The sequence below is a fragment of the Poromitra crassiceps genome (assembly GCF_964638095.1).
Source record: "Poromitra crassiceps genome assembly, chromosome: 3".
NCBI classification, from domain to species: Eukaryota; Metazoa; Chordata; class Actinopteri; order Beryciformes; family Melamphaidae; genus Poromitra; species Poromitra crassiceps.
Genome location: NC_139625.1, coordinates 68,967,848 through 68,986,238, shown reverse-complemented (window position 1 = coordinate 68,986,238; position 18,391 = coordinate 68,967,848).

Sequence of the window (18,391 nt, the reverse complement as noted above, 5' to 3'; positions counted from 1 at the left end):
GCTTTTTATTTCAGAGCACTCCAAATCCCTCCAGTGACCCCCCTTCTAAATAACGAACGGTCCCTAAGAAGACTTGAAACTAGAGATTCAGACATAAACTCAATAGGAAAGTGCTTATTGAGGTCATAAATCATGTCTCAGACTATTTTCAATGATGCAAGACTACTTCCCCTATCAATGTCTGATTAACAATCTCATTCATTAATCCATTGTTCCTTCCATTCATCTCTCTCTTCATAAATATGCACGTCGTCATTCCCGTCCAATCTCTCACGCTTTCCCATGCTCTCCCTCTCTCTGGCCTGCTGGCCAATCACCTAACTGGAGTTCTATATCCATTCCCTCGTATTTGTAACTCATTTTGTGTGTCTCACCTCAGTGATTGTCTTCACCATAACAGTTGCTTCGCCCCACCTCCTCCCCTGAACACCACCAATGTCACGACTCCTGTAGAATTCTCTATGGGGGGTTCTCTATCCTATAAATCACTGATGTCCTCCTCACATCTCAGAGGAGCGTCATCATACAATGGAGTCATACACCAAATCTAAGTGTTGTTTGTTGCATCATTAAAGTTTATTGTACTTTCCTTCTAGTCTCTCTCATTGAAATCAAGTGGGAAGTATAGGGGCTTTTTCCCATTGACTTCCATACAATCAGACCTCTTTTTGGAGCCAGCGGAGTCGCCTCCTGCTGGCCATTAGAAAGCACGTAGGTTTAAGGCACTTCCACATTGGCTTCATTTTTTCAATGCTGGAGTGTCAAACATACGGCCCGGGGGCCAGTACCAGCCCGCCAAAGTGTCCAATCTGGCCCACAATTTGCAAAGTCCTTTGCAAAGTGTGAAAATTGCACTGAGAAGTCCTTTCCAATTTTCAAGCTCGGGATTTGACACCTAACATTGATGCACTTGTGAAGGCTAAGAGGTACCACCAGGTTTTACGAACAAGTTACAGTCTGAAGTAGCCTATTCATGTTTTCTGTATTCATCACTAAATAAATGGTAAACTATTTTCAATACCCTTGAATATAGAGAAGAATTGTACAGTACTCTCCGGACTAGGTCCGATGATCATAAACCGGATAGTCCTCTGAAGTTGTTCGCTATTTTCACTTGCTAAAGTAACTAGTAACTAACCCATTTAAATTTCAGGAAATGTAATTGAGTTATTCAATTTGAAAAAGTAATTTACATTACTAGTTACTGCACTAGTTAATCCCAACATTGGGATTAAACATATGTTTGCCAATATATCAGATATGCAGTTTAATTCACACTGTGATCAATACTACAGTGATTGAGTTGTCTATAGTAGATGACCTTAACCTGAATTGATCACATTTTAATAGGGTTAGATTCCACACAAATATGCACGAGTATTTATAATGGCGTTAAGTGAATAGTTTGAGGGTTTTCCACTCTGACCACAATACAATTCTAAGGAAACTTTTTTGGAAGAATTTTTGGGAATTGGTCAAAATTATATTGAAGACATATCGGATATATCGGATATGTCAATCCAAAGAACATAATTGCGATAAAATAATTAAAGGCATTTCTCTTCAACTTTTCCCCACCGTCTCTTCATCGCAGCCTCTTCTTTCTTTCTTTCTTTCTTTCTTTCTTTCTTTCTTTCTTTCTTTCTTTCTTTCTTTCTTTCTTTCTTTCTTTCTTTGTGATGCCATATGAGTTCCACCCCACTCCTCCCACAGCTCCTTAAGTGAAACTGATCAGGCACAAACAGCACTTCTCTCCCCCGCCCCCCCTCTCATCCCTTCTTCCCTCTTTTTATCTTTTTTCACTGCCTCTCCATCCACTTGGTCTTTCTCTCTCTCCTCCTTGTCGTCCTCATGCTATTCAAATGCTGCAGCAGTCCTGCCCTGTAACCCCCCGCTCCATCTAACTGAAAGTGATAGGGCGGAGGCAGATAGCGTGTGGGAGCTGCCATGTTGTTGGCTGAAAATGGACCCACAATGTATTCATCATGTCACAGGCAATAAGAGTCGTGAAGAGAGAGGGAGAGAGATACTAAGTTTGTGCATTCACATTGGTGCGTGTATGACCCCTCATTCAACTGTCCACCCAATTGTGACACCTTTGTTAAAAGCCCATTGCGTGCCAGTAAGCAGCAGCAGAAGAAGAAAAGCATATTGCCGCTAATGCATTCCTCCTCATCCTGTTTTGACTTGTTATGCAAGCTGAACTCCATAACCTCTGTCTCTCTCTCTGTCACCCTCACTCACTCATAACCTCTGTCTCTCTATCACCCTCACTCTGTCTCTCTGTCTCTGTCCCCCTCACTCACTCATAACCTCTGTCTCTCTCTCTGTCACGTTCACCCGCTCATAACTTATGTCTCTCTCTCTGTCACGCTCACTCGCTCATAACCTCTATCTCTCTACCTGTCACCCTCACTCACTCATAACCTGTGTCTCTCTCTCTGTCACCCTCACTCACTCATAACCTCTGTCTATCTACCTATCACCCTCACTCACTCATAACCTCTGTCTCTCTCTCTGTCACGCTCCCTCGGTCATAACCTCTGTCTCTCTGTCACCCTCACTCACTCATAACCTCTGTCTATCTGTCACCCTCACTCTATCTCTCTCTCTGTCACCCTCACTCACCCATAACCTCTGTCTCTCTATATCTGTCACCCTCACTCACTCATAACCTCTGTCTCTCTAGCTGTCACCCTCACTCTGTCTCTCTGTCACCCTCACTCACTCATAACCTCTGTCTCTCTATCTGTCACCCTCACTCATAACCTCTGTCTCTCTCTCTGTCACCTTCACTCACTCATAATAACCTCTGTCTCTCTCTCTGTCACCTTCACTCACTCATAATAACCTCTGTCTCTCTCTCTGTCACCTTCACACGTTCATATCCTCTGTCTCTCTATCTGTCACCCTCACTCACTCATAACCTCTGTCTCTCTATCTGTCACCCTTACTCACTCATAACCTTTGTCTCTCTCTCTGTCACCTTCACTCACTCATAACCTATGTCTCTCTCTCTGTCACCTTCACTCACCTTTGTTAAAAGCCCATTGCGTGCCAGTAAGCAGCAGCAGAAGAAGAAAAGCATATTGCCGCTAATGCATTCTTCCTCGTCCTGTTTTGACTTGTTATGCAGGCTGAACTCCATAACCTCTGTCTCTCTCTCTGTCACCCTCACTCACTCATAACCTCTGTCTCTCTATCACCCTCACTCTGTCTCTCTGTCTCTGTCCCCCTCACTCACTCATAACTTCTGTCTCTCTCTGTCACGTTCACCCGCTCATAACTTCTGTCTCTCTCTCTGTCACGTTCACCCGCTCATAACTTCTGTCTCTCTGTCACGCTCACCCGCTCATAACTTCTGTCTCTCTGTCACCCTCACTCACTCATAACCTCTGTCTCTCTCTCTGTCACGCTCCCTCGCTCATAACCTCTGTCTCTCTCTCTGTCACGCTCCCTCGCTCATAACCTCTGTCTCTCTCTCTGTCACGCTCACTCGCTCATAACCTCTGTCTCTCTCTCTGTCACCCTCACTCACTCATAACCTCTGTCTCTCTCTATCTGTCACCCTCACTCACTCATAACCTCTGTCTCTCTAGCTGTCACCTTCACTCACTCATAACCTCTGTCTCTCTCTATCTGTCACCCTCACTCACTCATAACCTCTGTCTCTCTAGCTGTCACCCTCACTCACTCATAACCTCTGTCTCTCTAGCTGTCACCCTCACTCTGCCTCTCTCTCTGTCACCCTCACTCACTCATAACCTCTGTCTCTCTATCTGTCACCCTCACTCACTCATAACCTCTGTCTCTCTCTCTGTCACCTTCACTCACTCATAACCTCTGTCTTTCTCTCTGTCACCTTCACTCGTTCATATCCTCTGTCTCTCTACCTGTCACCCTCACTCACTCATAACCTCTGTCTCTCTATCTGTCACCCTTACTCACTCATAACCTCTGTCTCTCTCTCTGTCACCTTCACTCACTCATAACCTCTGTCTTTCTCTCTGTCACCCTCACTCACTCATAACCTCTGTCTCTCTATCTGTCACCCTTACTCACTCATAACCTCTGTCTCTCTCTCTGTCACCTTCACTCACTCATAACCTATGTCTTTCTCTGTCACCCTCACTCACTCATAACCTCTGTCTCTCTGTCACCCTCACCCTCTGTCTCTCTATCAGTCACCCTCACTCACTCATAACCTCTGTCTCTCTCTCTGTCACCCTCACTCACTCATAACCTCTGTCTCTCTATCTGTCACCCTCACTCGCTCATAACCTCTCATGCAAGATTCACCTCCTGACTTGATTATCGTTTTCAATTGGAGACCTATGGCAAGTCAAGCAAAAGTGATGCAGCCACATAGTTGTTCACCTGCTCTGCTCTTCACTTGCTCCTCTTCCAACCAAGATTCAAGGATAATTTCTGCCCCAAAATGAAAACTCAGTCATGATCTTCTCACCATGCGGGTGCAAAAGGGCGGGTGACATTTTTTAGTCCACAAAAGACTTGTGGAGTTTCACAGCATTCTCCTAAACAATTGAACCCCTCTCTCTTTCTGTCACTGTCTCACTGACAGCTCTTTTAACGTTTACCGTCTTTGATGAGATCCTAATTAGTGCAATTAATACAATTAAATATCCATGTTAATTAGCTGACAGAAGTGCTTGCCATGTTTGTTTGTGTGTGTGTGTTTGTGTGTGTGTGTGTGTGTGTGTGTGTGTGTGTGTGTGTGTGTGTGTGTGTGTGTGTATCTGAGGGATTATGGAAACAATTAGGAACTTAGCCTCCTCTCTTAACCTTCCCCTCAACTTTACTATGGAAGTCAATGGTGACACTGATGAGAAAAACACTACTGACAAGTGCACCATCTGTACTTTTCTCCCCTCTCTCACATTCCCCCTGCTCTCCTTCCCCTGCACCCTCCCACCTCTCCTTCTCTGCCTCTCTCCTCCTATCTGTCCTCTCCCCTCTCTCACATTCCCCCTGCTCTCCTTCCCCTGCACCCTCCCACCTCTCCTTCTCTGTTCTCTCCTCCTCCACATTTCCCATTTTCTCCCCACCCTCGCCCTAATCCGGGCCCGTATCCTACTCCCTCCCTCCACCCTAGACCCTACCTCTACTCTGCCTCCCCTGTACCCTTCCACCTCTCCTTCTCTGTTCTCTCCTCCTCTCTGTCCTCTCCCCTCTCTCACATTCCCGCTGCTCTCCTTCCCCTGCACCCTCCCACCTCTCCTTCTCTGTTCTCTCCTCCTCTCTGCCCTCTCCTCCCTCTCACATTCCCCTGCTCTCCCTCCCCTGCACCCTCCCACCTCTCCTTCTCTGTTCTCTCCTCCTCCACATTTCCCATTTCTCCCCACCCTCGCCCTAATCCGGGCCCGTATCCTACTCCCTCCCCTCCCCCAACCCTAGACCCTACCTCTACCCTGGCTCTCCCTCCCCTGCACCCTCATCTCTCCTCCTCTGTTCTCTCCTCCTCCACATTTCCTATTTTCTCCCCACCTCCCCCCTCTCCTCCCTCACATCCCCCCGCTCTCCCTCCCTCCTCCACTCTCCTGCTTTCTCCTCTTCCCGGTGTTCTTCCCCTTCCCCCTTTCCCCCACTACTCTAAAGCATAGTACACATTTTACTCCAAAGCATGGCACCCACTCTATCCTCTCCAATATTCCGCCACTATTTAAAGCATGGCATAGCATGGCAATATTCCGCCACTATTTAAAGCATGGCACCCATGCTCTTAGTATTTCGCCACTATTCAAAGCATGGCACCCACTCTTCCCTAAAGCAAGGCACCCATAAGCTCTATATGTGAACATGTGCTTATCTGGCAAAATGACTCATTACTAAAGGCTTGCAGCCAATTAAATTAGGCATAGTTTGGTTGCTTAGAAATTGACATATGTCCGTTTGCAAGATGTGCGTCTATATTTCTCATTCTCTCCCCACCTCCTCCCTCCCCCTGCTCTCTTCTCCCCCACACCCCTCCCCCTTCCCCTCTCCTGCTCTCTCCTCTTGCTCCTTCCCCACCTCCTATACCCTCCAACATCTCCCATTCCCTCCCCACCCCATCACTCTCTCACATTCCCCCTGCTCTTCCCCCTTCTCCTGCTCTCTCCTCTGCTCTCTCTTCATTTCTATATTTTCTATATTATCAATTGTTCAAATGTTATCTTTATTCTGTATATTCTTGTTACTGTGTGTTAGCTAGAATCAGCTAGACATACTTTCTGTGAAGCCCTCTGAGACATGCTTGTGAATTAGGGCTATATAAATAAACTTGACTTGACTTGACTACTTTTATTGATCCATTGATGATCATTGGGTTTATTAGCAGTGCAGCCGCTTCCATAGGTGACATGTGTTTTAGCTGAGAGTGAGGTCAACAGATGGAGAGAGAGCACCAGTAAAACAGTGACTGTAGGGTAAAACACGATGGTGAGACTTTGGCACGCTATCGGAGACAGCGGCTCATCGCCGCTGAAACACACATGCGTGTGCACGTACACAAGATGGCATCTAGTCTAGAAAAGCTACACTGCTTACTTCACAACCTGGGTATGATTTAATTTTTTTTGAAGGAACAGGAACTCAAAATGCAATCCATAAGTGACACTGCTATTTCACACTGTGAAAACACCCAGCACCCTAAATATCCTATGGGATGTACCTCTCTGACTGGACTGAAGCAGGCTGTTGGTCTAGGTTCTGCCATTGGTGCCGACCATTAACTCATTCATGGCCAGTTTAGGACTGCCAATATTTAGCACAGGCCAAAGATTTTCATAATTGTTGGTCATCTTTCAAGACCCACAGTAAATTATCTATTAGCACCAAAGTGATTTGCAATACCTCAAAATGAAGATGTACGTCTCTGGGTTCACCAGGAAAAAAAAAGTGAGCTTTTAGCATGTTCTGTACTCTACTTATAGCCATTTATATACACCCTGTTTTCACCAAAAAGGTCTCTCTGAGAAGAGAAACAGCAGAAAAGGCCATTTTTGTAAAAGACACAATCTCAGGCAGAACTCGCTCTCAATTCTTTTATTTTGAACTGTATTGACATCAGACATGTAAATATTATTCGTTATGACACAAATGACAATATATATATATATATATATATATATATATATATATATATACATGAAGTGCTTTTTTTACATTCAACAATACAGTTTACTCAGTGTGAGTGAGTGTGCAGACAGACACACAGACAGACAGACAGACACACACACACACACACACACACACACACACACACACACACACACACACACACACACAGAGAGAGAGAGAGTTCTGTCCACAGCTGCTGCTGGATCGCACCTCTTCCCAGGGAACACTACTGATCGCCCCGCAAATTAGCATAGGAGGGGAACACCAAACTGGTCTGAGAACAGCGTCTAGCCTCCTCTGCCTCTGCATCGTTTTCCTCCTCTCGTTCGGGCTGGGACGAATGCTGCGACACAGGAACGGGGTCGGCTTGGCTTTGGGACCAGGCGCTGGAACCGGATCGATCATGTTGGTTTGACTACCGCGAACAACTCAATCCAGGTTCGCCCTGCAGCAGAGGCGACCAGCGCAGCGCGCCGAGGGGTGTTTCAATGGCGTCTCTCCTCTATGCAACAGGCAGCGTTTCTCCGTTTTCTCCTCCTCTTCCATTTCAAAACAACAGCTGCGGTATGTGTTTGATAACGTGTTGTCGGCTTGTCTGTGAGGCTAGGGACCTGATAACATGTCACAGGCTGGGGAAGTCTTTGAACTACGCGCTGCACTAATAAAAACAAAAACACGTCAAACACGTCATTGGCTGGGAGGGCTATTCCTGATAACACGTCAAAGACGTATTTGGCCATGAATGAGTTAAGTCAGCAGCGGAAGAAAATCCATCTACGCTCCCTGCAAGCTCATTGGCTCCGACTGACCGGCTACGACCATTTATGGATTTCCTTTCCGCTCCCTGCGTGTTGAATCGGTCGATCTCAAATGCCTCCGCCGCTGTTAAACGACAACGATAGCTCGTTGCTACACGTGGAAAATGGTAGTTTTTGACGAAGATTTGGATTGTGCAATAAAGCAGGCCTGCTTGGTACTTTCAGGATGGTTATAAAGATGACAGCCCTTTCCCCCCACTAGAGTGAGATGCAGCCAGACTCTCTCCTACAGCACGAAATGGAGAGTCTGGCAAGCGAGACTAGTAATGTACAGCACTGATGGGAGCTGCTATATGACCTCCAAGCAATAGAGGTAAAATTAGAGCAATGTTTCCTCTCCTTTCATCATCTCCTCGCCTGGTAAAAACCATCCTGATAACATGACCTCACATTCTGTTAGGCTCCATCGCTCAGTCTGGACTGGGCAGGAGTACTGGCCTTGACAAACTCCTTCAGCCAATCAGCGTCATTCAAATACATTCCGAAGGACATCAAAAACCTCTTTTCCACTGAGAAACTGCACTGGTTCATACTCTTGCTCTTGTTTTCCTGCACATTACTGTACTAACATTAACTTTACCACTCGTTGCTTCGGGAGACCCCATTACCGTTTTGCCACAGACAGCCTTGATTGGCCCGCTCACGTCATCAACTACGGGGCAGTCCCTGATATGTATATGTATATATATATATATATATATATATGTTGTTTGTCCGTGTTTTATGTCTGTCTCTGTTGTGTTTTATGTTCGGAGGTTGGCCCTGCTCCGGTTGAGTGAACGCTGGCACGTTTGGCTGCCGCTGCTCTCTGGTTGCTATGGCCAACCCCCCCCCCCCTTCCTTTCCTTTTGTTGTTTGTCTGTGTTTTACGTCTGTCTCTGTTATGTTTTATGTTTGACCCATGTATTCTGTAAAGCGACTTTGAGTTCTTGAAAAGCGCTATATAAAATAAATGTATATATATATATATATATATATATATATATATATATATATATATATATATATATATATATATATATATATATATATATATACAGTATATAAAATGCACATACAAGTAATATTTAGTAGGAAGAGGTGAAGATAATGAAGAAATTGTCTGAACATGTATTTTTCTTCCCATATTTTTACACTGAAGCTATGACATTCTCTCTATCTCTCCCTCTTTCTGTGTGTGTACATGTGCATGTGTGTGTGTGTGTGTGTGTGTGTGAGTGTGTGTCACATTGCTCCAGAGACATCTTCCCAAAGTACAGCGTCAGGGCACAGTGATGCCTTCAACCTCTCTCTCTCTCTCTCTCTCTCTCTCTCTCTCTCTCTCTTTTTCTCATCCTCTCTTCCTGTCTGACTCACTCCCTCTTTCTCTGTTTCCCTGCCAAACTAGGACAAGGACATACAGAGACAAAGTAGCGCTGGTTAGTGTCCTGCCCCGGACACGCACCCACACACCATGCGCACATGTGCAATAACACACCACCTCTTCCCTGAAGGTGACTGCGGGAGATGAGAGAGGTTTTTGCTACAGTTTTATTAGATATGTGCAGGCAGATGTCTCACTGGAGACTTTTCTTGTGTGTTTTGAAAATGTTTTAAGGTCTTGAACCAGTGTTTCTAAAATTATGGGACAAAACCCCAAAATGGCACGTTGCTTCTCGCCCCCTGACAAGAGCGGGCTACGAGTGCGTTTTAATGAGCCAGATGAGAGAGACTGAGTTGAACTCAGTTTGCTCTGGTTAGCACTAAAGATATTCCACTGAGATATGAAATGCTTAGGAAAATGTCCAAATACCTTAAATGCTGCATATTTTCAAATCGCTCCTGAGGCTCTGGTTGCCTCTGGACAGCATATCACAATGCACGTTTGCATTCAGTGGTCTATACAGTAGGATGCGTGTATAGGAGCTGTATTCATACTGTACGCAGTGGTAGTGCTAGTTCATACCTCACACCATTATTTCCAGAGTGGTGGATATAGAGCCAAATTAGTATTGGAAAGACAAAACTCAAAAGTAAAGTAAAAGTGATTACCAGACTATTCTGTAATTTTCAGGCATACCTGTTTCCCCCCTCCATACTGAATTCACAGTAATACCTCTTTCCCCCCTCCATACTGAATTCACAGTAATACCTGTTCCCCCCTCCATACTGAATTCACAGTAATAAAGGTTTACCCCCTCCAGCCACTGAATTCACAGTAGGCTAATACCTGCCCCCTCCAGCCACTAAATTCACAGTAGTACCTGTTCCCCCCCTCCACACTGAATTCACAGTAATACCTGTCCCCCCCTCCGGCCACCGAATTCACAGTAATACCTGTCCCCCCCCTCCAGCCACTGAATTCACAGTAATACCTGTTTCCCCCCTCCAGCCACTGAATTCACAGTAATACCTGTTTCCCCCCTCCATACTGAATTCACAGTAATACCTCTTTCCCCCCTCTAGCCACTGAATTCACAGTAATACCTGTCCCCCCCCCCCTCCATACTGAATTCACAGTAATACCTGTTCCCCCCCTCCATACTGAATTCACAGTAGTACCTACCTGTCCCCCCCAAAGTGTGTTTGTGTACAAGGACACAAACAAGATACTCAGTTACAGTAAAATTAGTTCCACCCTTGGAAATAAAGTATAATGATGACATAAGACTATTCTGAAACAAGAAATGTGCTCTATAAATAAAATGTGATTGACTGACTGAACGATTGGACATGGCCTAGGCTACTCCACAGCATTTAAAGGCCGGGTTTACCGATTTGAACATGAATATATATTAATTCTTAAAAAATCTTAAATTTTGAATCCGTTGAAATTTTTGAAATTGCTTGTTCACAGCCAGAGAAAAAAAAAATGAAAAAAAAAAAAAAAAAAAAAAAAAAAAAAAAAAATGGGCCAGGTGACGCGTTTCGACGCGAAACGCGTCACCTGGCCCAATTTTTTTATTTTTTTTTTATTTTATTTTTTTTTCATTTATTTTTTTCTCTGGCTGTGAACAAGCAATTTCAAAAATTTCAACGGATTCAAAATTTAAGATTTTTTAAGAATTAATATATATTCATGTTCAAATCGGTAAACCCGGCCTTTAAGCAACCAGGGTCACGCCTCTCATCACTCACCCACATTAGTTTACCGGCTCAGTCATTAGCAAAGACCACCTGTCACTCACTGAAACCATTCACAAGCAATTAAACCACACTAACTGATGGAGTGTGTGTGTGTGTGTGTGTGTGTGTGTGTGTGTGTGACAGAGAGTGAAACTGTCACTTCAATTAATGAGTCTGAGTCTCTCTCCACATATTTCTATCCCTCTCTTCTATTGTCCCCCTCTTCTCTTCTATCCAGTCTATCCCCATCTCTCCATCCATCTCTCCCTCTTCTTGTCCTATCGCCTATCGCCTCATACCTTACCACTGTCCCCCTCTCAATCAACGTCACATATAATTAACGCCTACAGCTTCAGCTTGACAGGCCAATTAAAGTCCTATCTCAGATCAAGCTGGTTGATGGCCACCTAGGTTGAAGGAACAAGCCAGGACTCTGTCTCATTTGTCAATGCCCATCCCCACACCTGTTACAAAGGCTCATAAGGTCATGATACCAGGCAGGCCATGTCTGGGGGCACAAAACAAGTGTGACTTCCTCTTACAAAGTGATGCAAAATGAAAATGCAAAAAGGGTAAATTTTAAATGATAAAAACTGACTCAAGTTTGGGCACAATTATACAATTTTTACATAGTGAATCCTTTGTATTTTCAAACATGTAAACAACTCAAATATTGTCCTTGTATCATTTGTGAAAAGTGCTGTGGAGGCGTATGTAAGGGTTAATGCACGACGAGGTGTCCATGATCAGAAATTAATGTACGACGCGGAGGCGTGATTTGCCTCGGACGGTTGCTTCCGCGAAGTACATTAATTTCTGATAATGGACATCTTGAAGTGCATTAACCCGCTTATGCCATGGTCACTTGGTGGTGGTAGTTTTCATAACCTTGGATATGAGTTGAGAACCGGCGAGACAAAATAGTCCCCTCGGCTGCTCAAGATTATCATTGGAGAAAATGGCCACTTAGTGCCTGCACCTGGCAGAATTTCTAGACTATAAACTAACTAATAATTTGGCCAATTATATGTAACATACAAAATAAAGCAAACGGCAATGCCTAAGAATGCAACGCCATGTAATTGGCTCGTTAAACTCGCATTCCAGGGAATTACATTAACGTCTGCGGGTCTTATAAGACGTAAGTGGCGCGTGGCGCGCTCGGAGGAGACTGAAAACCATCTGAAGCTTTCTATGTTGGAGTCCAGGTATGTTTTGTACAAGGATGTATCTCAGTGTGTTGCTGTTAATTTCGTTGTTTTCTTTTTGTTGATCTCATCTTTTTCCTCTTCGACTTGATTTGTATCAGTGATACAGGCAGCGTGCACTCTTGCAAAGTGCCTGGCTGGCTTGCTGCAAAGTTGTAAACAGAGCTGGTTTGACAGTTGGCAGCTGAGAGCCGGTTCTGTCGGCTGACAACATCAGATCTCCGAAAACGACAGATTTCTAAATAGCCGTTATTTGGATAAACTGAGCACACAGGGGTAATCTACATTACATTACGTCATTACATTACGTCATTTGGCAGACGCTTTTATCCAAAGCGACTTACAATAACACATTTTTGTCAGCAATAGAGCAATCAACTATGGAGTACAGTCTATGACAACTATGGTTGACAACTAATCTAAATATGAAGATTTTTTTTTCTAAACTTATAAAAGTGCCATATTAACCCTTAACGGTGGTATAGAGCTCAAACGGCTCTGTCGTGATCCTGCCGCATTGATATGAATGATGAACAGACCATTTGCCTGGAACTACTTAGCTAGGTGTACATTATCACCTATACACCCTGCAGCCAATCAGAATCGAGTATTCACACAGACCATGGTATAAAGTGTAATAATTGCCTATAACATAACAAATGCCAATACATGTAATACAGCTTATAACATACTAAAAAGCCAGTTATGTCGTTGAAACAATGGCAATGGCATTTTTATCAATATGTGACCACTGTAGACCACATCAACTGGTTATTACTGACTCAATAACCATTGTTTTTCCACAATGTAAAACAAATTATGTAGGCTAACATTCAAAATATTCTCTGCAGAGAGTACACGAATAGTAATATTCAGTCGCTGTTCTATTGTTAATGTTCTATTTTTAGTAAAGTTAAAATCCGTCAGCAATGCAATAACGAGAAACTCAAGGAAAAGTTTGTAACTCAGAGCAAAAACCAGCACTGTGCCTCAGTGCGGTTATGATCCCCTCTGTTCCCTCACTGCTGTGCCCTTAATGCGCTTAGGGGGACCCGACAGAGTACAGCGCACGCATGCATGGACATACGAAACAAAGTGTTTGTTTTTAGCTAACGCTAGTTACGCCCATGTTTTCTAAAAGGAACCCAATAATTGAGCGGAATATTTTTCCTGGAGCAAAGCACAGTCTCCCGCCCATAGCGGAAAAACTCGGAGCAAGGTTTTTCCATCCAGGCTACCCTATGTAGTACAGGAGATGGAGATGCAACTAAGTTCACCACACAACTGTTACCTATGGTAAAATAAGGTGAAGAGATGTTGCTGTGAGAGCTGACTGACGTTTCTCCTAATGTACAATGTATTCACACTCATCTTACATTCCCTTCACGTCTGTGGACAGCAGGGAGGCATACAAACAAACCCCAAGGATTGTATTGCTTTCATTATTACAGCTGTGTATAATGCAGGCAACCATCGCTTTGGAATAGATCCTCCTAACACAACAGAAATGCTAATATATAAAGCTGTGTCGTTCCTAACGTTATTAGCACTGCTGTAATAGGCTGTTGGGCCAGACATATTGAAGGAACATTGATATTGAATTAACAGTGATATTGAATGAAAGACATGTTGAACGAACACTGACATTGAATGAAAGACATGTTGTTTGAATACTGGCTGGTCTATGTGGAGACAGTGGGAGCACACAACCCCCACATACCTGGCCATTTGGCCAATTTGAATACCACACCCGTGATAAAAACCACAGGGGACCGAGCCGACTCCTTTGTCCCACAGCAGCGAGATAAGGTGAACCAATCGGTGTGCCTAAACCACAGCAAAGACACGCCCTGCACCCCAAAACATATACAGGTTTGAAGCCTGAAAACTTCAGTTCCTACGCAGCCTAGCTGCAGACAGGTCCTCCTCTGAGAAGTTCTAAGCTACAACAGGACGTGTGGTTAACTCGAGACAACCCACCCCTCCCCCCTTTCATCGCAGCTGAACTGCAGGCCGCAACCAGGCCTGACGATATCTGCATCAGAGCTAAACTAGCTTTGATATCCTGAACCCGATCCGCGTCGCCGCGACCAGGCGAGTGACTTCAACCCGAAGAAGCGAGCTGTGAGGCCCTCCTTTCCCCACCGAGACGACAGCAGATCCAAAGAACCCAGCGTGGCCAGCTGAGTTCGACTGCCTGCGCTCACTCCTCCACTTCTGCCCTCCTGCCTGCGGACGCACGAGCAACCCCCCCCTCCGTGCCGGAGGAATCTTGCGAGACCGACCAAAACAAACCGCTGCACACGCGTGTGCAAGAGCGCGCAAGCCAAGTAAGACTGAATTGATCACTCAAGTCCGGGCTTAGAATTGTTTAGAGTTAGATGATATATATCCATAGATATACATGATTGACTGATATGATACTGTAAATGAATCTGTGACTGTTTGTGTCTGACTGTAATTGTGCATATACCTGCATTACTGAACCCGAGTGTTTAAAAGCTAGCCATTTAATTCTTCACCGATCCCCGGAGGGGATCTAAGATAGCCAACGAGCCGAGAGGAGCTTACTTCGCCAGTTCAAAGCGGGTTAAAACTAACCGTGGTGAAGCAAGCGCCTCGCGGCCCCGTTTTTATCTAGACAGCGTATTTTCTCCCCCACGGGCACGTGCGTAAGCGCGGGCACGAACCTTTCCCCTATAAATACACACACATAGCTACTAGTCGGCTAACCTCCATTTGGTGCCGCGCACACACTCCCTTATCCTCCATTTTGTGTCAAGCACACCCACTCCTGTGTCGTCCATCTTAGGGTCGAACAACACATCCCTTAGTCATCCATTTTGGGTCAAGTCGGTCCTTCCGGGTCGGCCATTTTGAGTAGAGACCACTCACCCACACACACGCACACACACACACACACACACTCTGCCTCCCTCTAGTGTTCATCCGGTGCCTTACACTTTCATGCAGATAAATCCTCCTAACCTCACGCTTTTTCTCCAATACAGTGAAGAGTTTTAGAATGTAACTTGGTTATAACTGAAATTCGTTGATTGTACTGCCAATACTTCCCTATTATTTTACATATAATAAATAGTGTCAACTTTTAATAGAATTCAACTGTTTCAGAGTGATTTTGTGGTATTGTGGTGAACTTTTGCCTAAGGATTGAGAACTCCCCCACTTCAGATAAGACTAAAGGTGATTCAGATTAGGTCCTGCAACTGCAGGTGGTGCCCCTAGGTTAATCCTTATCCAGGATTACATATTTTAATATTTTAATAATTCTATGAAATATTAATAATTTTCAGATTATTAATATTTTATTTTACCTAACTAAATTCACCCAAATAACGAGCACAACATTTGGAGCCCCGCCCGAGGCGTCTTTCAGGCGGAGTTTACCACAAGTATCACAATTTTGACTGAAACACTGAATTACCTAAATTGCATTGTGTATTCACTGTAAGCGCATGTCAAGCACTGAATGCTAAGTAACCTCCCAAAACACCTTCCAGCCAGAGAGTGGAGCCAGACAGAGCTACCACCGCTCAGACTGACACAGATTCAAACTGACACAGACGATCTAACACAGTTCAATCGTTTTGATTTAAGAACCCCTTATTTCAAGCTTGCATAGCTACTAACTCCTAACATTAGGCAACTACAGTTGAATTAAAACCTGCTTATATTTAAAATTAAACCATAGGACTTTCGCAAACACAGTTTGACTACAAGCCTATTTTACGTTTGCCTCTCAAATACAAGTTATTTGACATTCAAGCTACAGGTACGAGCTCCACCTAAGCTTAAGAAGTGCACTGACTAGCAGGTAAGATGTCACAGCACAACGGCCAGAGTGCTGCTGCAGAGCACTCGGCCTCGCCCGACCAGCTGTTACATGAAGCGCTCATGAACGCGGTTCCTCCTGAGAGAGGACAGATCGAACATCTGCGGAAGCTCACAGAAGAAGAATGTGAGAAAATGTTGGAAGGAAAAGCAGCCGCCATGAAAAGTGCAGGTACGGTAAACTGCACCATGCTGTCAGAGCTGCTTTATCTTGTTCTCCACAGAGAAACCTTTCACAGAAAAACCAACACACAGCTGCATAACCGAGCAACTGAGTTGGACAGGCAAAATGCGTGCCTGGAGGTCTCATACGAAGACCAAGTGAGGACAATCCAGGACTTGGAAAAGAAACTGCGAGCAGCCCACGCAGATTCTGAGGAAGAGGGTGATGGAGAGGGAGGCAATGACGGTAAGCGTGAAACCGACAAGCCTCCGTTCTCGTCCACCCCCCACCAGGTCCCAGGAGAAGAGAGGCAGGTAAGTCTGCCTCCACAAGCGTCCTCATCGCACGGCGTCCAGACGCCGGCTGCACCGCGTAACGGGTTCGGTAGTGGAGCCGAACCCTCGCCATATGACATCGACACGCCCGTCGTACTCGGGTCCCAGCCCAGTGAGGCCAGGGGACCCAATATGCTTTATCTTGTTCTCCACAGAGAAACCTTTCACAGGAAAACCAACGCACAGCTGCAGGAACGAGCAGCTGAGTTGGACCAGCGAGCAACGGGGTTGGAAAAACAAAAGGCGGAACTAGAGCGCGAAGAGGAGAAAAGAAAAACAGGTAAGCATGCAACCAACCTGCTTGCGTGCTCGTTCGCCCCCCGCCAGGGCCATGACCAGGAGCCACAGGTAAGCCCGCCTCCACAGGTATCCTCATCCCACGTTGCCCAGACGCCTGCTGCACCAGCGCTATCGTGCAACGGGTCCGGTGGTGAGATCGAACCCTCACTATATACCGTAGACACGCCCCCCATGCCCGGGTCCCAGCCAAGGGGGGTCAGGGGACCCCACCCCCCATACGAGTCCACGCTCGTAAGGCCGTCGCATAGGCATGAACAAGGGGGGTCGCTAACCCGTGAGAGTGGCCACAAAAAGGCCGCCTGGGGACAACCACACTTCGAGGACAGTAGGACCGAAGTCTCCCCCCCACCAGAGGAGGGGGGGAATAGATACAGGCGCGACCATTCCCCGCACCCATGCCCGGACGACTGCCCCCCGCCCACAGGGCGGCGGGCAGACGACCGCTGGGGCGACGAACGCCACGCCGACTCCCACCCACGGGAGGAGCGACGTCGGCATGGCCAGGAGAGTAAGAGGAGCGAAGGCTACTACCAAGAGACGCCCCTCCTCTTCTCGGGTCACATGGGGCGTGGCCTATGGGCGGACGACCACAACGACTCATCGTCGTCCGACTCCGAGCCAGCGTTCACCGCGCGGAAAAGAGATGTCCGTGACCGGCGAATCGAGTCCTTCGCCAGGGACATAGAACGCTTTGACCCGGCGCACCGTGCCGCCAACATCGATCGGTACCTACGAGACGTCAATCGCTACCTCACCAACTTGGAGCGACCTACCACGCGTGAGAGACTCTGGCTGGTCTGGAAGACCACCACGAGCACCGTCCGCGATTTCATAGACGTACTTCCCAGTCGGACTCAAGAGAGCTACCGACTCGTCTGCCGGGCCCTCCGACAGGAGTACCGCCCATACTCTGACCCGATCATCGCGCGAAGGGCCGCCGAGGCCATCAAACAGAGAGTAGACGAAGATCCCAGAGAGTACTTCAGGCGCTTGTCAGCAGCCTACTTCCAGGGTAGAGGCCCCCCCATCGGGGGGGGGGGAGGGAGATAGGGATTTCCTCCTCACGTACATGTCAAACCTGCACGAGAGCATACGCTCCGGTGTAGAAACTCATTGTAGGCTCCTCCAGTCCACACTGAGCTACACGCGACAGTACGCACAGTTGGCATGGGAAGCACGACCCAAGCCAACCAGGAAACACCTAGAGAGCCCCCAAGCCTACTCAGTGGAAGACTACTCTGATGAAGAGGAAGCCCAGCGTAGAGCAGTTTACAGCGTAGAGAAGCCAGTACCTGACCGTCTCACCCTAGAGGGCGACGAGGTGCCCCAGGTCCGGAAGCCAACCGCTCCTCGACGCCCTGCACCCTCACACTTAAAAGACAGACAGCCCAGCCATCGAGGTAGGGGTAGGAAGCAGGGAAAGGGGGGGAGACCCAACCAGGGACGGCCCTGGCAGAACCAGGAGTGGGAACGAAGTCAGCCAGGGAACTC